The 22,101-nt window shown below is 37.2% G+C and overlaps 1 protein-coding gene across 1 annotated transcript in view; it reads left to right on the top strand.

The window, feature by feature from the left end:
• The window catches only part of LRP1B (LDL receptor related protein 1B), a gene marked incomplete at its 3' end in the record, with an annotated part of 1,802,496 nt that overhangs the window by 1,100,480 nt on the left and 679,915 nt on the right, over positions 1–22,101 (top strand). The window lies entirely within an intron of this gene.

Below are 22,101 nucleotides of genomic sequence, written 5' to 3' on the forward strand. Positions count from 1 at the left end.
CTAGCATGCAAACAGACAAACAACAAAGTGAATTATTTTATGTGGTGACGGGGCAGAGCGTACCACATACTATGTGATCATAAGAAAGAAATCATTTTCCAAGTGTTTTCCAGGGAGATATATTTGTCTTCTGCAAATATTTGACAACCTATAAAACAGAATATTTCTAAAGTATTTTCTCTGACATGAATTCCTTGTGTCTTTCTTTTGTTTCTCTTTCTTTCTTCATTTCTCTCTCTCTCTCTCTCTCTCTCTCTGTCTCTCTCTGTCTGTCTGTCTTCATTTCTCTTCATTTCTCTCAATTGTAAATACTGGAAACAGTGGCAATTACAGAGATTATCTACATAATACTAGGTTCTTAAAGGAATAAATCTAGCTTTTTGGTGAACTCCCTGAGTGATTTATTAAAAGAGATATTGTCTGATTTTGATTTTACCTGTGTGACCTGGGTTATAAGACTCGAGGCATGATCCAAATATGGCTAGTCACCTATGAGCCATGAAGTGATAAAACACATGGTCCTCATGGTGGTCATGGCATGAGTCATGTCTTTCCTGACAGTGGACATAACAGAAGCTATAGTAAAAACAGAAAATGACTAAGAAAATTTTTGGAACAGTATCTTATAAAATTCAACATGAACATATTTTAATTTAATTTTGCTTCAAAATCGAGAGGAATGATAAATCCCTCTCTCTCTCTCTCTTTCCCTCTCTCCCTTTTTCTCTATCTCATTCTTGTGTCCTTTCCTCTCTCAATTTAGTTGGTCCACTAGTATATATGAACTAGAACTTTTTGCCTATTACTAATCTGGAGTGGAAAAAGGAAAGGTATATAAAAAGATATTTTTCCTCTTTTTCTTTGTATATTTGAAACATTCATTTGGGGTGTGGTTGAAATTTCATTACTAACTTAGACTGAATATATACTATTGGTACATTTTCCCCCATCTCACAGATGTCTTTTTATGTTCCTCATGAGGTGTACATCTGTGGCGTGCTGACGCTGACCCATAATATGCTGTGAAAGATAAATTGCTCCGGTGTTAATTTGCTTTCATCTCAGAAGTGAGATCCCATCCCTCTGTTCTATGTGCATGTATCTCTAAGTTAAACTGATCATCGCACATTAAGAAGTTTTGGGGAGATTGCTTTAGCCTTATGAGTATCCAAAGTGAGTGACCCATCCCCTTAGAGACTCTCTAGAGAGTTATTTGGGTTTGGATTATAGAATCAGTGGCTAAGGTTAATGACCTTTATCTTGAGGGCATCTCAATTTCACTAATATATTACTGTAAAGGATATACTGTCAGTGTGAATGCCATGCGTTTCTTATGATTACGATAATATGCTAAGGAAATGATCCAGGTAACCCACATGATTCTTGGACATGTTTCAAGGAAAGAATGAGAAGAACTTCCTGAACTAATTTATATTTAACTGATTATAAGTTGTACTAGGATTCCCTGATCAAATATTTTACTTGGTGAAAACAAGATGCAGGAATTGAGGACAGGTATCATTCTGGGATGATTTCGGTGTGTAAGACAATCTGTAGTATTTCAAAGGGCATTGAAATATTTTTATCCATCATTATTTCATGTATGCTGATATGGAAGTTGTAAAATAACCATGACACATAGAATTGTTAACACTGATCAGGAAGGCCATTTTGCACTTGTAGGATTTGTGAGGATATTGCCAAGGTAAAGTAGAAATTTGATTCAATTAGTCATATAATTCAGTCCGAGAACCTGCTGCAGAAGAAAGAGCAGGGGATTCCGTCTTGAGTTTCAGGACTGGCTGTCAAAACTGATCAAATCCACCATATAATTGCTCAGCACTTTGCTTTACACTGCCTGGGTAAGCAGAGCATATGGTGCAGTTTCTCTCAACTCAAAAGGGCAGAAAATACTCTTGAATTGACTTTCAATAGTAAAGGAGAAGGAGATACCAAGAATAACATTCCATATATAATCTCTATTTCAGAAAATTCCTGAGCTTAAGTTCAACTCATATTCTTTCTGATACCACTTTCACGAAAAGAATTTCTATGGTGATCATGTTTTCATCAGCAATATGATTAATATATGGGAAAACTGTTAATGACTAGTCCCCTCCTAGATTAATGTACACTCATCTCTCTCTTCCTTCGTATTGTGCTGCTCTTTCTCTCACTTCCAAACTCCTTTACTAGGCAAAGAAGACACAATATCTTTACAAGTCACTATGCAAGTGTGCACATGCGTGTGCACATGCGTGCACACACACACAGAGTCTATGAGCTAAAGTGGAATAGAAAGACCATCGTGGCACATGGTTCCTTCCTTTGTTTCAATGCCTGTTTATCATTAATTTAGCGCTTTTTAGTTCTGAATCCTTTGGTTGGTACATATATTTATAGTTACCCTTTTGTAGCTACTGGGTAAATAGTTTTTCCAAGTGGAAAAACAGTGAGGCTGGACTGTCAAAGAATTTGGTATGAGGGAACTTCCTCTAGAGCCTCAGTCCTGGCCATTTATTAAATATTGAAAGGTTTTGTAAAAAGATGGTTTTACTTGTAAGAACATCAAGAATAAAGTTAAAATGAGACTTCAGTCTTTTCTTACAAGTCTTTACCTCCCTGGCTGTAATATTTTTAAAAAGAGAACATGAGAGAGAGATGCTGGACATATGTCACATCTGTAAAACACCAAATATATAGAATTAATCTTATCCCATTGTTGATAGTTTAGTTCATTTGAGTTATGTAAACTTTCATTCTCACACTCTTTTTGGGAATTGTCTCAAGCATATTTCACACAAGGAATAAGGCATTTCTATAATAAACATATGAAAATTGTGCAGTATATTTAGACAGCTATTCTTCCAGGTCAATTTCCATTTAGAAATTGTTGTAAAAAATTATAACAAATAATTTCAATGTGGACTTGATGGAGAAGAGAACAGGTTTTCTCTAGAATAGATTTTGCCTAAATTTTATTATTTCTTCTAAATGCAACAATATCCCTCAAATATTTGGATTTTTCTTTGAGAAAGCCCCTGACACTATTTTATGATTACTGTTCTCTAATGTCTTCTGTTTGGCTAAAAAGGGAGTATTTACTACCTGCTGCATTAAATGAATGATCTGGGTGATGCTGGAATGTGTGATCTCTTATTTACATCACAAATACAAATTAAATGCAAATTTGAGATTTAGTATGTATTGACCTTCAATTTTGATTTATTATAAATAATCTTTAACAAGTTCCCATATCCATTAGGCAGTCAAATGTATACCATTATTAATGTACGTGCTCATACATGCTTATGTTCTTTTGCTTTAACTGCTTTTGTTTCTGCTTTGGAAACTTCCATTTCTTTTGAGCTTCATCTGCATTCATTCATGCATGCATTTATTCATTTGCCTCTCTACATCCTTGTTCCCAGTTTAAGAAGAGAACTGGAGTAATTTTATTTTATCTTTGTAGTTTCATAGTCAAGTACAATATTTGATATATAATGAGTATTCAATAAATAATTATTGAGTGAAAGAGTCTATTTCTTGACCACAAAAGTTGTTTATATTTTAGAATCAACACTTATTTGTCTTATACAGCTAGTATATTCTGTTTCCTCATCCTGGAGTTTATTTCCATGATGACATACAAGGCTAGGTGTACGGATCTAATCATTTACATTTCCTCAATACAGCATAGCCACTTTCATTTATCCAATAATATTGGTAATTTCAGCCTAGGATTCAATAAAATACAATAGATAGGAAATCTTCTTTATCTTTTATTATTGTTTACTTCTTTTTTTATGTCCTCTCTGTCAAATAGATAGAAAGTTTCAGAAAGATAAGAAAAGTTTACATCTTTTTTTTTTTTTACCTCTTTATTGGATTATAATTGCTTTACAATCGTGTGTTAGTTCCTGCTTTATAACAAAGTGAATCAGTTATACGTATACATATGTTCTCATATCTCTTCCCTCTTGGTCTCCCTCCCTCCCACCCTCCCTATCCCACCCCTCTAGGTGGTCATAAAGCACCCGAGCTGATCTCCCTGTGATATGCGGCTGCTTCCCACTAGCTATCTATTTTACGTTTGATAGTGTATATATGTCCATGCCACTCTCTCGCTTTGTCACAGCTTACCCTTCCAACCTCCCCATATCCTCAAGTTCATTCTCTAGTAGATCTATGTCTTTATTCCTGTCATACCCCTAGGTTCTTCATGACATTTTTTTTCTTAAATTATATATATATATATGTGTTAGCATATGGTATTTGTCTTTCTCATTCTGACTTACTTCACTCTATATGACAGACTCTAGGTCCATCCACCTCATTACAAATAGCTCAATTTCGTTTCTTTTATGGCTAAGTAATATTCCATTGTATATATGTGCCACATCTTCTTTATCCATTCATCTGATATGGACACTTAGGTTGTTTGCATCTCTGGGCTATTGTAAATAGAGCTGCAGTGAACATTTTGGTACATGACTCCTTTTGAATTATGGTTTTCTCAGGGTATATGCCCAGTAGTGGGATTGCTGGGTCATATGGTAGTTCTATTTGTAGTTTTTTAAGGAACCCCCATATTGTTCTCCATAGTGGCTGTACCAATTCACATTCCTACCAGCAATGCAAGAGTGTACCCTTTTCTCCACACCCTCTCCAGCATTTATTGTTTCTAGATTTTTTGATGATGGCCATTCTGACTGGTGTGAGATGATATCTCATTGTAGTTTTGATTTGTATTTCTCTAATGATTAATGATGTTGAGCATTCTTTCATGTGTTTGTTGACAGTCTGTATATTTCCTTTGGAGAAATGTCTATTTAGGTCTTCTGCCCATTTTTGGATTCCGTTGTTTGTTTTCTTGTTATTGAGCTGCATGAGCTGCTTGTAAATTTTGGAGATTAATCCTTTGTCAGTTGCTTCATTTGCAAATATTTTCTCCCATTCTGAGGCTTATCTTTTGGTCTTGTTTGGTCTCCTTTGCTGTGCAAAAGCTTTTAAGTTTCATTAGGTCCCATTTGTTTATTTTTGTTTTTATTTCCATTTCTCTAGGAGGTGGGTCAAAAAGGATCTTGCTGTGATTTATGTCATAGAGTGTTCTGCCTATGCTTTCCTCTAAGAGTTTGATAGTTTCTGGCCTTACATTTAGGTCTTTGATCCATTTTGACCTTACTTTTGTGTATGGTGTTAGGGAATGATCTAATATCATACTTTTACATGTACCTGTCCAGTTTTCCCAGCACCACTTATTGAAGAGGCTGTCCTTTCTCCACTGTACATTCCTGCCTCCTTTATCAAAGATAAGGTGACCATATGTGCATGGGTTTATCTCTGGGCTTTCTCTCCTGTTCCATTGATCTATATTTCTGTTTTTGTCCAGTACCATACTGTCTTGATTACTGTAGCTTTGTAGTATAGTCTGAAGTCAGGGAGCCTGATTCCTCCAGATCCGTTTTTCGTTCTCAAGATTGCTTTGGCTATTCGGGGTCTTTTGTGTTTCCATACAAATTGTGAAAATTTTTGTTCTAGTTCTGTGAAAAATGCCAGTGGTAGTTTGATAGGGATTGCATTGAATCTGTAGATTGCTTTGGGTAGTAGAGTCATTTTCACAATGTTGATTCTTCCAATCCAGGAACATGGTATATCTCTCCATCTATTTGTGTCATCTTTAATTTCTTTCATCAGTGTCTTATAATTTTCTGCATACAGGTCTTTAGTCTCCTTAGGTAGGTTTATTCCTACATATTTTATTCTTTTTGTTGCAATGGTAAATGGGAGTGTTTTCTTGATTTCACTGTCAGATTTTTCATCATTAGTGCATAGGAATGCCAGAGATTTCTGTGCATTAATTTTGTATCCTGCTACTTTACGAAATTCATTGATGAGCTCTAGTAGTTTTCTGGTAGCATCTTTAGGATTCTCTATGTACAGTATCATGTCATCTGCAAACAGTGACAGCTTTACTTCTTCTTTTCCGATTTGGATTCCTTTTATTTCCTTTTCTTCTCTGATTGCTGTGGCTAAAACTTCCAAAACTATGTTGAAAAAGAGTGGTGAGAGTGGGCAACCTTGTCTTGTTCCTGATCTTAGTGGAAATGCTTTCAGTTTTTCACCATTGAGGATGATGTTGGCTGTGGGTTTGTCATATATGGCCTTTATTATGTTGAGGAAATTTCCCTCTATGCCTACTTTCTGGAGGGTTTTTGTCATAAATGGGTGTTGAATTTTGTTGAAAGCTTTCTCTGCATCTACTGAGATGACCATATGGTTTTTCTCCTTCAGTTTGTTAACATGGTTTATCACATTGATTGATTTGCGTATATTGAAGGATCCTTGCATTCCTGGAATAAACTCTACTTGATCACGGTGTATGATCCTTTTAATGTGATGTTGGATTCTGTTTGTGAGTATTTTGTTAAGGATTTTTGCATCTATGTTCATCAGTGATATTGGCCTGTAGGTTTCTTTCTTTGTGACATTGTTGTCTTGTTTTGGTGTCAGGGTGATGGTGGCCTCATAGAATGAGTTTGGGAGTGCTCCTCTCTCTGCTATATTTTGGAAGAGTTTGAGAAGGATAGGTATTAGCTTTTCTCTAAATGTTTGGTAGAATTCGCCTGGGAAGCCATCTGGTCCTGGGCTTTTGTTTGTTGGAAGATTTTTAATCACAGTTTCAATTTCAGTGCTTGTGATTGGTCTGTTCATATTTTCTATTTCTTCCTGATTCAGTCTTGGCAGGTTGTGTATTTCTAAGATTTTGTCCATTTCTTCCAGGTTGTCCATTTTATTGGCATAGAGTTGCTTGTAGTAATCTCTCATGATCTTTTGTATTTCTACAGTGTCAGTTGTTACTTCTCCTTTTTCATTTCTAATTCTATTGATTTGAGTCTTCTCCCTTTTTTTCTTGATGAGTCTGGCTAGTGGTTTATCAATTTTGTTTACTTTCTCAAAGAACCAGCTTTTAGTTTTATTGATCTTTGCTCTCGTTTCCTTCATTTCTTTTTCATTTATTTCTGATCTGATCTTTATGATTTTTTTCCTTCTGCTAACTTTGGAGGTTTTTTGTTCTTCTTTCTCTAATTGCTTTAGGTGCAAGTTTAGGTTGTTTATTCGAGATGTTTCCTGTTTCTTAAGGTAGGATTGTATTGCTATAAACTTTCCTCTTAGCACTGCTTTTGCTGCATCCTATAGGTTTTGGGTTATCGTGTCTCCATTGTCATTTGTTTCTAGATATTTTTTGATTTCCTCTTTGATTTCTTCAGTGATCACTTCGTTATTAAGTAGTGTATTGTTTAGCCTCCATGTGTTTGTATTTTTTACAGATCTTTTCTTGTAATTGATACCTAGTCTAATAGCGTTGTAGTCGGAAAAGATACTTGATACAATTTCAATTTTCTTAAATTTACCAAGGCTTGTTTTGTGACCCAAGATATGATCTATCCTGGAGAATGTTCCATGAGCACTTGAGAAAAATGTGTATTCTGTTGTTTTTGGATGGAATGTCCTATAAATATCAATTAAGTCCATCTTCTTTAATGTATCATTTAAAGCTTGTGTTTCCTTATTTTTATTTTGGATTATCTGTCCATTGGTGAAAGTGGGGTGTTAAAGTCCCCTACTATGAATGTGTTACTGTCGATTTCCCGTTTTATGGCTGTTAGTATTTGCCTTATGTATTGAGGTGCTCCTATGTTGGGTGCATAAATATTTACAGTTGTTATATCTTCTTCCTGGATCGATCCCTTGATCATTATGTAGTGTTCTTCTTTAGTCTTTATTTTCTTCTTCTAATAGTCTTTATTTTAAATTCTATTTTGTCTGATATGAGAATTGCTACTCCAGCTTTCTTTTGCTTTCCATTTGCATGGAATATCTTTTTCCATCCCCTCACTTTCAGTCTGTATGTGTCTCTAGGTCTGAAGTGGGTCTCTTGTAGACAGCATATATGTTGGTCTTGTTTTTGTATCCATTCAGCCAATCTGTGTCTTTTGGTGGGAGCATTTAATCCATTTACATTTAAGGTAATTATCAATATGTATGTACCTGTTCCCATTTTCTTAATTGTTTTGTTATTATAGGTCTTTTCCTTCTCTTGTGTTTCTTGCCTAGAGAAGATCCTTTAGCATTTGTTGTAAAGCTGGTTTGGTGGTGCTGAACTCTCTCAGCTTTTGCTTTTCTTTAAAGGTTTTAATTTCTCCATCAAATCTGAATGAGATCCTTGCTGGGTAGAGTAATCTTGGTTGTAGGTTTTTCTTCTTCATCACTTTAAATATGTCCTGCCAGTCCCTTCTGGCTTGCAGTTTCTGCTGAAAGATCAGCTGTTAACCTTATGGGGATTCCCTTTTGTGTTATTTGTTGTTTTTCCCTTGCTGCTTTTAATATGTTTTCTTTGTATTTAATTTTTGGCAGTTTGATTAATATGTGTCTTGGTGTGTTTCTCCCTGGATGTATCCTGTATGGGACTCTCTGTGCTTCCTGGACTTGATTAACTATTTCCTTTCCCTTATTCGGAATGTTTTCAACTATAATCTCTTCAAATATTTTCTCAGTCCCTTTCTTTTTCTCTTCTTCTTCTGGAACCCCTATAATTCGAATGTTGTCCCAGAGGTCTCTGAGACTGTCCTCAGTTCTTTTCAGTCTTTTTTCTTTATTCTGTTCTGCAGTAGTTATTTCCACTTTTTTATCTTCCAGGTCACTTTTCCGTTCTTCTGCCTCAGTTATTCTGCTATTGATCCCTTCTAGAGTATGTTTAATTTCATTTATTGTGCTGTTCATCATTGCTTGTTTCATCCTTAGTTCTTCTAGGTCCTTGTTAAATGTTTCTTGCATTTTGTCTATTCTATTTCCAAGATTTTGGATCATCTTTACTATCAATATTCTGAATTCCTTTTCAGGTAGACTGCCTATTTCCTCTTCATTTGTTAGGTCTGGTGGGTTTTTATCTTGGTCCTTCATCTGCTGTGTGTTTTTCTGTCTTCTCATTTTGCTTATGTTACTGTGTTTGGTGTCTCCTTTTTGCAGGCTGCAGGTTCATAGTTCCCGTTGTTTTTGGTGTCTGTCCCCAGTGGCTAAGGTTGGTTCAGTGGGTTGTGTAGGCTTCCTGGTGGAGGGGACTAGTGCCTGTGTTCTGGTGGATGAGACTGGATCTTGTCTTTCTGGTAGGCAGGTCCACGTCTGGTGAGGTCCACCCACGTTTTGGGGTGTCTGTGGACTTATTATGATTTTAGGCAGCCTCTCTGCTAATGGGTGGGGTTGTGTTCCTGTTTTGATAGTTGTTTGGCATAGGGTGTCCACCACTGTATCTTGCTGGTCATTGAGTGAAGCTGGGTATTGGTGTTGAGATGGAGATCTCTGGGAGATTTTCACCGTTTGATATTATGTGGAGCTAGGAGGTCCCTTGTGGACCAGTGTCCTGACGTTGGCTCTCCCACCTCAGAGGCACAGCACTGACTCCTGGCTGCAGCACCAAGAGCCTTTCATCCACATGGCTCAGAATAAAAGGGAGAAAAAGTAGAAAGAAAGAGGATAAAAGAAAAGAAAATAAAGTAAGGTAAAATAAAATAAAGTTATTAAAATAAAAAAATAATTATTAAGAAAAAAACTTTTTTTAAGTAAAATAAAAAAGCAAAAAAAAAAAAAAAAAACAAAAAAACGGACGGATAGAGCCCTAGGACAGATGGTGAAAGCAAAGTTATACAGACAAAATCTCACACAGAAGCATACACATACACACTCACAAAAAGAGGAAAAGGAGAAAAAACAATAAATCTTGCTCTCAAAGTCCACCTCCTCAATTTGGGATGATTCGTTGTCTATTCATGTATTCCACAGATGCAGGGTACATCAAGTTGATTGTGGAGATTTAATCCGCTGCTCCTGAGGCTGCTGGGAGAGATTTCCCTTTTCTTTGTTCGCACAGCTCCCGGGGTTCAGCTTTGGATTTGGCCCCGCCTCTGCGTGTAGGTCGCGGGAGGGCATCTGTTAGCTCAGACAGGACGGGGTTAAAGGAGCAGCTGATTCAGTGGCTCTGGCTCACTCAGGCCTGGGGGAGGTAGGGGCACGGATGCGGGGCAAGCTTGCGGCTGCAGAGGCCTGCGTGACATTGCATCAGCGTGAGGCATGCCGTGCGTTCTCCCAGGGAGGTTGTCCCTGGATCACGGGACCCTGGCAGTGGTGGGCTGCACACACTCCCCGGAAGGGAGGTGTGGAGAGTGACCTGTGCTTGCTCACAGGCTTCTTGGTGGCGGCAGCAGCAGCCTTAGCGTCTCATGCCCGTCTCTGGGGTCCGTGCTTTTAGCCGTGGCTTGTGCCCGTCTCTGGAGCTCCTTTAAGCGGCGCTCTTATTCCCCTCTCCTCGCGCACCAGGAAACAGAGAGGGAAGAAAAAGTCTCTTGCCTCTTCGGCAGGTCCATACTTTTCCCAGGACTCCCTCCCGGCTCCGAGACTGAAGCCTCAGCTCCCAGCCCCGCCCGCCCCAGCAGGTGAGCAGTCAAGCCTCTTGGGCTGGTGAGTGCCAGTTGGCACCGATCCTCTGTGCGGGAATCTCTCTGCTTTGCCCTCTGCACCCCTGTTGCTGCGCTCTCCTCCGCGGCCCCGAAGCTCCCCCCTCCACCACCCACAGTCTCCACCCTCAAAGGGGCTTCTAGTGTGTGGAAACCTTTCCTCCTTCACAGCTCCCTCACACTGGTACAGGTCCCATCCCTATCCTTTTGTCTCTGTTTATTCTTTTTTCTTTTGCCCTACCCAGGTACATGGTGACTTTCTTGCCTTTTGGGAGGTCTGAGGTCTTCTGCCAGCGTTCAGTAGGTGTTCTGTAGGAGGTGTTCCACATGTAGATGTATTTCTGGTGTATCTGTGGGGAGGAAGGTGATCTCCACATCTTACTCTTCCGCCATCTTCCCCTCTCTCTATCTACATCTTTTTTGTATCTATAAAACAGTAAGTACCGGAGAGGAGATTCCATCCATGATACTATAGGGAGGAAAAAGGAGTTAACCTGTGTTGGCATCCCACAAATTGCCAGGAACTTTACATTTGTTATTCCATTTAACGCTCAGAATAAGGATTACCAGAGAGGTTAAGATACTTGCCTAGGATTACACAGCTGGCATTTCAGAGGTTGTCTAATCTTTATTCCTATGTCCAGCTGTCTGCTTCTGCAGCTGTCGAGTATAATCTCTTTTATTTTTTTCTGTCTCTATGAATTAACATTTGTATGATCTCCAAATAATTACTATGTTGTTCTCAATTGAATACTCATTTCTCTTTAAAATGAAAGAGAAAGACCTTTCTACTTATTATGGGTCATTGTAATGAAATTTGCCAAAGGGCACTAGAAGGGACGTAGGACATTACATTAAATCATCACAAGAAGTCCATCTGTCTCTTTTTTTGTTTTTATTCTCCTCCCCCAACCCCAGCCCCACACACAATTCTCCTTGATAAAGTGGATTCTGGAACTTTGTCATTGGAATAGCTGTGCACATTCCCACACAATTTCTCCACCCAAAGAACATGTTTCTCTGCCATAAAAGTTTTACCTCATAGACTCAAAAAATTTAGGAAGCTGGAAGAAAACGGAAAGATCATTTAGTTCAGTTGTGTCATTGTGCAGATGAGGGAAAGGGCTAAGCTAGATAAAATTATCCTTATGTGTATGTAACAATAACTAAAATGTAATGCTGCTTCCTGGAAGGAGCTGATAATGTTCTGTGTTAGAGATGTTGAGACTGGGCCCTTTGATCCATAAAGATATTTTTAGGAGAGATTTTGAATTCAAATGATTATGCCAGGTTCTTAGTGGAAAATCCAAAAAGGTCTGGCAGTTCCGCTAACCAGAAAGCAACAAAATCCTACCTGGGAGATTGAATCCAGTCAGAGTGCTGCAGGTATCTAACCTGATATTTAGCTGAAGACTTAGGTTACACATTTCAGCATAGAGAGAATGGAAATGGAAACCAATATCTTTTGACTTCCCACCTACGTCATACCCTATCTCAGCTGAACCATCATGTTTTTAGCACCCCAGTTAAATCCTAAACACATAGGAAATAAGATATCAGTAAAACCTATACACAATAAGACTCAGTCACTTGTTTTGTTTTTCTTTCATGAAAATATTCTGAAGATACTTTCAATTCACTTTTACTAGAACACACAAATTGCTATTATTTCTTAGGCAATGAACTTTATTGAGAATTAAGTATAGGTATTGGTTTTCAATTTGGGGAAATTATCAAATAATGTTTTAGACTCAGCAAATTCACATAATCTTCCATCCTAATGTTTTTTAACTACTCTCTTTTAATGAAAATATGTATTTTTCCTGATAAAATACAATTAAAAGAAAATTTGAATTTCATCCAGTTTTAGAGAGGTATAACATCTGTTTTCAAGGAGATACAAATTGTCTGGCTTAACTTTATTCTCTCACAGGTCGATTTATTTTGTTTAGGGACTGTTAACACTAAGCTATGAAAACAATGTTAATTATTAATGGATTTTATCCATAGAAAATATTTTTGTTTTCTAGGACAAAATAGCTCTTTAAAGGTCATTTCAGCCTTAATACTGCAAACATCTTTTACATCAAGAGCAAATAAAATTCAAGGATTTGAATCAATTAATAACAAAGGCTGTTTTGAGAATCTATAATGTTCCTAGCAATGTGATTATCAATAAAATTAAAAGGAATCAGATAAATATAATTTTTAAATGAAATCTTTGAGAATGAGTCATAAAAATAGGAAGAAAAAAGTCAATTATCTTCATCTTTACACTTTAGAAAATTAGTAATGGGTCTACACTTAGTCCTAGATGAATTTAGCTTTTGTATTAAGACAATAATTATGCACCTAGACACTAAACAAGGTAACATCTCTTGTTTTCTGAAAGATATAATTAATAAAGTCAATAGGTAACAAAAGACCTAATTTTAATGAAGAATTTCCTACTCTTTTAACAGAACTGAACAATAAGGGCAACAGTGAACTCATTTCCAGTCTTTAAATTCTGCTTCCTTGTTCTTAAATTGTGGTTAATGATCAGTGAAATGGTAGAACTTGAGGCATTCAGCTGAAAAAAACAAAAAACACAAGTATACAAACAAACAGAAAAGAGACAAAGGGCATGTATAACGTACAAAATAATTAGTTCACCTCTCAATAATTGAGTAGTGCCCATGCATTTGTGAGAGTAAAGAAATAAACAGTAGGATAAACTTTGTTTTTTCCCATAAAAATAGTTGATAATTAGCTTCTTTCAGAGTCTGTTTGAACTGTCAGCCTTTGTTTCCTTATTTATGTGAAGCATCAATTAGGTTTGCACTTAAGGGTTATATTCTTGCAATGAAATGACCAGATTCATTCACTTTTTGTTAGGGAATTTATTTCAGTCCTAGGTTGGTATTTGTGTACACACAGGATTCCTAAGAAAAATTAGGTGTCATTGTCTGCACCCCAAACTTTTCCACAAATGACTTTGTTATGTAAAATCATCTACTTAAACTACCATGACCTTCCTGGTATGGAATACTCACTGATAATCAGGATCTTTCAGCACAGCATGCTGTTACGTTGATATGTATACACTTGATGGGGTGTTCTATAAATTGTAAGCAGAATTCAGAACATTTTAGAGCACCGGTCAGCAGATCTTTTCTGTAAATGGTCAGATAGTAAATATTTTAGATTTTGCCTGTTTCAACTACCCAACTCCACTATTTTAGCACCAAAGAAGCCATATACTATATGTTTACAAACAATTATGACTGTGTTCCAATAAAACTTTACTTAAAATTTAGGTAGTGGACCCGAGTTGGTCTGCAGGTCATAGCTTGCTGACTCTTCCTTTAAAATACAAGTAGAGACACATTCTAAAGGGGTTATAATTCTGAATAACCTTTTATGCCCATGTTTCAGGAAATATCAAACTTATCATGAGACAAGGCAAAAAATAATAGGGAGAAGAAAAGGGCAAAATAAAGAAGAAATAATAATTTTAAAATGTTACTCTCTGGTTCTACCTCAAACAAATAGCTCATGTGTATATGCTTATACATATTCTTTCTACATAATAATGTTCTATATTATTTTAAAAAATCAAGTTAAATAATGTCACATTTTTTCCAGTAAATATTTGAGGTCTACTGTGAGCTAGTCATTTTTAAGCCAAGAAGTAAATTCCAAATATAAAATATCCATGCTGTAATCTGTTTTACTTAATATTTAATATCTAACATGTCTGTTAAGGTGAATGGTTAATTTGAACAGTGAATGGAAGAATAGGTTTCTCAATTATATAGCCAATTTAACAGATTAATACACTCTATTTACTTCTATTTTGATAATATAGAAGTTCATCATTCCTGTGATACATTAAATTTTAAATAATATATTCGTGGTGGAGTTCCAGATACCAAAACTTAAAATTGTAATGAGCTAAAAACAATGCTTTATTTGTTCTATGTAGATTTCACTTTAATACTTGAACATACTAGGGGATATTTAAAACCCTAAATTGTTTCACTATATTTTTCAATATTTTTATGTTGCTATATGTCTGTGTTTTTAACACTAGAAACATTTTAGTGTTATAATAATTGAATTTGTGCCTAGATATCCACACATTTTTTTTTCTGTCATGAAAATTCAACATTGACAACAGAATTTTATTTTTTATTTTATTTTTTAAATTTTATTTATTTTTTTTTTGCGGTACACGGGCCTCTCACTGCTGTGGTCTCTCCCGTTGCGGAGCACAGGCTCCGGACGCGCAGGCCCAGAGGCCACGGCTCACAGGCCCAGCCACTCCTCGGCACGTGGGATCTCCCCGGACCGGGGCACAAACCCGTGTCCCCTGCATCGGCAGGCAGACTCTCAACCACTGCACCACCAGGGAAGCCCTTAAAATTTTTTATACAGCAGTTTCTTATTACTTATCTATTTTATACACATCAGTGTATACATGTCAATCCCAATCTCCCAATTCATCCCACCACCACCACCACCACCACCACCACTCCACTTTCTTCCCTTGGTGTCCATAAGTTTGTTCTCTACATCTGTGTCTCTGTTTCTGCCTTGCAAACCAGTTCACCTATAAAAAACCTACCATTTTTCTAGATTCCACATATATGTGTTAATATATAATCTTTGTTTTTCTCTTTCTGACTTACTTCACTCTGTATGACAGTCTCTAAGTCCATCCATGTCTCTACAGATGACCCAATTTCATTCCTTTTTAGGGCTGAGTAATACTCCATTGTATAAATGTACCACTTCTTTATCCATTCATCTGTCGATGGGCATTTAGGTTGCTTCCATGACCTGGCTATTGTAAATAGTGCTGCAATGAACATTGGGGTGCATGTGTCTTTTTGAATTATGGTTTTCTCTGGGTATATGCCAAGTAGTGAGATTGCTGGGCCACATCGTAATTCTATTTTTAGTTTTTGAAGAACCCTCCATTCTGTTCACCATAGTGGCTGTATCAATTTATATTCCAATCAGCTGTGCAAGAGGGTTCCCTTCTCTCCAGCATTTGTTGTTTGTAGATTTTCTGATGATGCCCATTCTAACTGGTGTGAGGTGATACCTCATTGTAGTTTTGATTTGCATGTCTCCAATAATTAGTGATGTTGAGCATCCTTTCATGTGTTGGTTGGCAATCTGTATATCTTCTTTGGAGAAATGTCTGTTTAGGTCTTCTGCCCATTTTTGAATTGGGTTGTTTGGTTTTTTGATATTGAGCTGCATGAGCAGCTTGTAAATTTTGGAGATTAATCCTTTGTCAGTTGTTTCATTTGCAAATATTTTCTCCCATTCTGAGGGTTGTCTTTTGGTCTTGTTTATGGCTTCCTTTGCTGTGCAAAAGCTTTTATGTTTCATTAGGTCCCATTTGTTTATTTTTGTTTTAATTTCCATTACTCTAGGAGGTGAGGCAAAAAAAGATCTTGCTGTGATTTATGTCAAAGAGTGTTTTTCCTGTCTTTTCCTCTAAGAGTTTTATAGTGTCCGGTCTTACATTTAGGTCTTGAATCCATTTTGAGTTTATTTTTGTGTATGGTGTTAAGCAGTGTTCTAATTTCATTCTTTTACATGTAGCTGTCCAGTTTTCCCAGCACCACTTATTGAAGGGACTGTCTTTTCTCCATTGTATATCCTTGCCACCTTTGTCATAGATTAGTTGACCACAGGTGTGTGGGTTTATTTCTGGGCTTTATATCCTGTTCCACTGATTCATATTTCTGTTTTTGTGCCAGTACCATACTGTCTTGATTACTGTACCTTTGTAGTATAGTCTGAAGTCAGGGAGCCTGATTCCTCCAGCTCTGTTTTTTCCCCTCAAGATTGCTTTGGCCATTTGGGGTCTTTTGTGTCTCCATACAAATTTTAAGATTTTTTTGTCCTAGTTCTGTAAAAAATGGCATTGGTAATTTAATAGGGATTGCACTGAATCTGTAGATCTTTGGGTAGTTCAGTCATTTTCACAATATTGGTTCTTCCAATCCAAGAACATGGTATCTCTCTCCATCTGTTAGTGTCATCTCTGATTTCTTTCATCAGTGTCCTATAGTTTTCTGAGTACAGGTCTTTTACCTCCTTAGGTAGGTTTATTCCTAGGTATTATATTCTTTTTGTTGCAATGGTGAATGGGATTGTTTCCTTAATTTCTCTTTCTGATTTTTCGTTGTTAGCGCATAGGAATGCAAGAGATTTCTGTGCATCAATTTTATATCCTGAAACTTTACCAAATTCATTGATTAGCTCTAGTAGTTTTCTGGTGGCATCTTTAGGATTCTCTATGTATAGTGTCATGATATCTGTAAACAGTGACAGTTTTACTTCTTCTTTTCCAATTTGTATTCCTTTTATTTCTTTTTCTTCTCTGATTGCCATGGCCAGGACTTCCAAAACTATGTTGAATAATAGTGGCAAGAGTGGACATCCTAATCTTGTTCCTGATCTTAGAGGAAATGCTTTCAGTTTTTCACCATTGAGAATGATGTTTGCTGTGGGTTTGACGTATATAGGCTTTATTATGTTGAGGGTAGGTTCTTTCTATGCCCACTTTCTGGAGAGTTCTTATCATAAATTGGTGTTGAATTTTGTCAAAAACTTTTTCTGCATCTATTGAAATGATCATATGGTTTTTGTTCTTCAGTTTGTTAATATGGTGTATCCCATTGGTTGATTTGCATACATTGAAGAATCTTTGCATCCCTGGGATAAATCCCACTTGATCATGGTATATGATCCTTTTAATGTGTTGTTGGTTTCTGTTTGCTAGTATTTTGTTGAGGATTTTTGCATCTATGTTCATCAGTGATATTGGTATGTAGTTTTCTTTTTTTGTAGTGCCTCTGTCTGGTTTTCATAGCAGGGTGATGGTGGCCTTGTAGAATGAGTTTGGGAGTGTTCCTTCCTCTGAAATTTTTTGGAAGGGTTTGAGGAGGATGTGTTAGCTCTTCTCTAAATGTTTGATAGAATTCACCTGTGAAGCCATCTGGTCCTGGACTTTTGTTTGTTGGAAGATTTTTAATCACAGTTTCAATTTTGTTACTTGTGATTGGTCTGTTCATATTTCCTGTTTCTTCTTGGTTCAGTCTTGGAAGGATATACCTTTCTAAGAATTTGTCCATCTCTTCCAGGTTGTCCATTTTATTGGCATAGTATTGCTTGTAATAGCCTCTTAGGACGCTTTGTATTTCTGCAGTGTCTGTTGTAACTTCTCCTTTTTCATTTCTACTTCTATTGATTTGAGTCCTCTTCCTCTTTTTCTTGTTGAGTCTCGCTATAGGTTTATCAATTTTGTTTATCTTAAAGAACCAGCTTTAGTTTTATTGATCTTTGCTATTGTTTTCTTTCTTTCTGTTTCATTTATTTTTACTCTGATATTTATGATTTCTTTCCTTCTACTAACTTTGGGTTTTGTTTGTTCTTCTTTCTCTAGTTCCTTCAGGTGTAAGGTTAGATTGTTCATTTGAAATTTTTCTTGTTTCTTGAGGTAGGATTGTATTGCTATAAACTTCCCTCTTAAAACTGCTTTTGCTGCATTGCATAGGTTTTGGATCATCATGTTTTCATTGTCATATGTCTCTAGGTATTTTTTCATTTCCTCTGTGATTTCTTCAGTGATCTCTTGGTTATTTAGTAACATATAGTTTATCTTCCTTGTGTTTGTGTTTTTTATGGGGTTTTTTCCCCTGTAATTGATTTCTAATCTCATAGCAATGTGGTCAGGAAAGATACTTGATATGATTTTAATTTTCTTAAATTTACCCAAACATGATTTGTGACCCAAGATGTGATCTATCCTGGAGAATGTTCCATGTGCACTTGAGAAGAAACTGTAATCTGCTGTTTTCAGATCGAATTTCCTGTAAATATCAATTAAATCTCTCTGGTCTATTGTGTCATTTAAAGCTTGTGTTTCCTTATTAATTTTCTGTCTGGATGGTCTGTCCATTGGTGTAAGTGAGGTGTTAATGTCCCTCACTATTATCGTGTTACTGTCGATTTCATCTTTTATAGCTGTTAGCATTTGCCTTATGTATTGAGGTGCTCCCAAGTTGTATACATATATATTTATAATTGTTATATCTTCTTGGATTGATCCCTTGATCATTATGTAGTGTCCTTCCTTGTCTCTTATAGCATTCTTTATTTTAAAGTCTGTTTTATCTGATACGAGTATTGCTACATGAGCTTTCTTTTGATTTCCATTTGCATGGAATATCTTTTTCCATTCCCTTGCTTTCAGTCTGTATGTGTCCCTGGGTCTGAAGTGGGTCTCTTGTAGACAGCATATATATAGTCTTGTTTTTGTATCCATTCAGAGAGCCTGTCTTTTGGTTGGAGCATTTAATCCATTCACATTTAAGGTAATTATTGATGTGTATGTTCCTATTACCATTTTATTAATTGTTTTGGGTTTGTTTTTGTAGGTCCTTTTCTTCTCTTGTGTTTGCCATTTAGAGAAGTACCTTTAGCATTTGTTGTAGAGCTGGTTTGGTGGTGCTGAATTCTCTTAGCTTTTGCTTGTCTGTAAAGCTTTTGGTTTCTCCATCGATTCTGAATGAGATCCTTGCCGGGTAGAGTAATCTTGATTGTAGGTTCTTCCCTTTCATTAGTTTAAATATATCATGCCACTCCTGTCTGGCTTGTAGAGTTTCTGCTGAGAAATCAGCTGTTAACCTTATGGGAGTTCCCTTGTATATTATTTGTCATTTTTCCCTTGTTGCTTTCAGTAATTTTTCTTTGTCTGTAATTTTGGTCAATTTGATTACTGTGTGTCTCGGCGTGTTTCTCCTTGGGTTTATACTGCCTGGGACTCTCTGTGCTTGCTGGACTTGGCTGTTTCCTTTCCCATGTTAGGGAAGTTTTCGACTGTAATCTCTTCAAATATTTTCTCAGGTTTTTCTCTCTCTCTTCTCCTTCTGGGACCCCTATGATGTGAATGTTGTTGCGTTTAATGTTGCCCCAGAGGTCTCTTAGACTGTGTTCATTTCTTTTCATTCCTTTTTCTTTATTCTGTTCCATGGCAGTGAATTCCACTGTTCTGTCTTCCAGGTCACTTATCCGTTCTTCTGCCTCAGTTATTCTGCTATTGATTACTTTTAGTGTAGTTTTCATTTCAGTTATTGTATTGTTCATCTCTGTTTATTTGTTCTTTAATTCTTCCAGGTGATTGTTCTTTAATTCTTCTAGGTCTTCATTAAACATTTCTTGCATCTTCTCAATCTTTGCCTCCATTCTTTTTCCGAGGTCCTGGATCATCTTCACTATCATTATTCTGAATTCTTTTTCTGGAAAGTTGCCTATCTCCACTTCATTTAGTTTTTTTCTGGAGTTTTATCTTGTTCCTTCATCTGGTACATAGTCCTCTGCCTTTTCATTTTGTCTGTCTTTCTGTGAATGTGGTTTTCATTCCACAGGCTACAAATTTGTAGTTCTTCTTGCTTCTGCTGTCTGCCCTCTTGTGGATAAAACTATCTAAGAGGCTTGTGCAAGCTTCCTGATGGGAGGGACTGGTGCTGGTTAGAGCTGGGTGTTGCTCTGGTGGACAGAGGTCAGTAAAACTTTAATCTGCTTGTCTGCTGATGGTGGGGCTGGGTTCCCTCCCTGCTGGTTGTTTGGCCTGAGGTGACACAACACTGGAGCCTACCCGGCTCTTTGGTGTGGCTAATGAGGGACTCTGGGAGTGCTCACACCAAGGAGTACTTCCCAGAACTTCTGCTGCCGGTTCCTTGTCCCCACGGTGAGCCACAGCCATCCCCGGCCTCTACAGGAGACCCTCTAACACTTGCAGGTAGGTCTGATTCAGCCTCCCATGGGTCACTGCTCCTTCCCCTGGGTTCTGATGCACACACTACTTTGTGCATGCCCTCCGTGAGTGGAGTCTCCTCTTCCCTAGTCCTGTCGAAATCCCCCAGTCAAATCCCGCCAGCCTTCAAAGTCTGATTCTCTAGGAATTCCTCCTGCAGTTGCCAGTCCCCCAGGTTGGGAAACCTGACGTGAGGCTCAGAAACTTCACTCCAGTGGGTGGACCTCTGTGGTGTAAGTGTTCTCCAGTTTGTGAGTCACCCACCCAACAGCCGTGGGATTTGATTTTATTGTGATTGTGTCCCTCCTACCGTCTCATTGTGCTTCTCCCTGTCCTTGGATGTGGGGCATCTTTTTTGGTGAGTTCCAGTGTCCTCCTGTTGATGATTGTTCAGCAGTTAGTTGTGATTCTGGTGCTTTCGCAAGAGGGAGTGCCTACACATTTTTTTCCATTTCCCTCTATTCAACTTTTCTAATTGACCTAGGCAGTAAATCTCAGAGATTTGAAATATGGTCTCTTTATTTATTATTAAATTTTTCATTATATCCAAGTATTAATAAATGGTTTTGATAGTCCCATTCAACTTCTTATCAGGATAATCTCCATCAAGGACTGCATATGGGTGTAAAAAGTGTTTGTTGGAATAAAAAGTAAAACACAAAAACCATGCCCTGGCAGTGTGTTGGGATGGGAAGGTGGGAAGGGTGGTGATATTAATAACCATCTATAAACTAGATGACATGTAGCCTGTCATCAGGGTCCAATGGGATGAGGAAAAGTTGATTTAAAAGAGAGGTCCCAGGTTTGACTTCATTATTAGTTCACATCAGAGATTGCAGAGCCATCAGGCACACAGTTGTCCCTGGGGAATTCATCCCACATTACCTGGAGAAGAGCAGGACAGGTACCCCCACCAGCCCCAACACCAGTTCTAGCCAGGTAGCTCAAGAGCTGGTAGATAGGTTTAAACAAGCATCCCTCCTAAGGATTTCTAAAAGTCAAGGACAGCCAAACCACTTTAGGGAGTTGTTAAGGGTTCCCTAAGACAGAAACAGGCCAAGCATAGGTCCACACCCTGTTGGTAAATGAAATGAAATGACGGATAGGCTGCCAATCTGATTCTCAGTAGTTTCAGGACAGGTGAAGAATACCTGGGAATCTGCAGCCAACAGGTACAGGAACTGTCAGTACATAGTGAGTCTTTGAAAAGCTAGGAACCAATCAGGAACTGACACATGACAATTATAAGAAATGCAGGAAGCTTTGGGCACATGCAATACATAGTGATTTTTTACTTTTCAAAGTTTTTTAAAACAAATGACAAGTTAAAGTATAAACTCCATTAAAACAGTAAAAAGAAGGTTTTTCCCCCGTAAGACTGGTCTCATAATTTAAATAATTCATTAAATTTGCAACACTATTATTAGCTATTTTCTCAGGAATACTTTAACATTTCTTATAAATCTGAATAAGAAAAACATAGTATAAATATAATTTTTGCAAACCTGATTTTCTTTTTTTAACTTTAGGAGAAAAAATTTCCTTTCTGTCTCTGTGCAGTTACTAGTCTACTAACTGCAAATATTTAGTCAAAATGAATTCATTTAAATATTGGGATAAATTCCACCATCGGTTGCCACATTTCCTCCAGGGTTCTATGTTTATTTATTTATTAGATTCCCCTAAATTGTATGCTTAGTTTAAATAGCTTCAGGGAAAAAATACAATAAAATTGCATTAGTTAAAAATATAACCAGCATCAGCAAT

This window comes from Grampus griseus (genome assembly GCF_964374135.1).
Source record: "Grampus griseus genome assembly, chromosome: 7".
Lineage (NCBI taxonomy): Eukaryota > Metazoa > Chordata > Mammalia > Artiodactyla > Delphinidae > Grampus > Grampus griseus.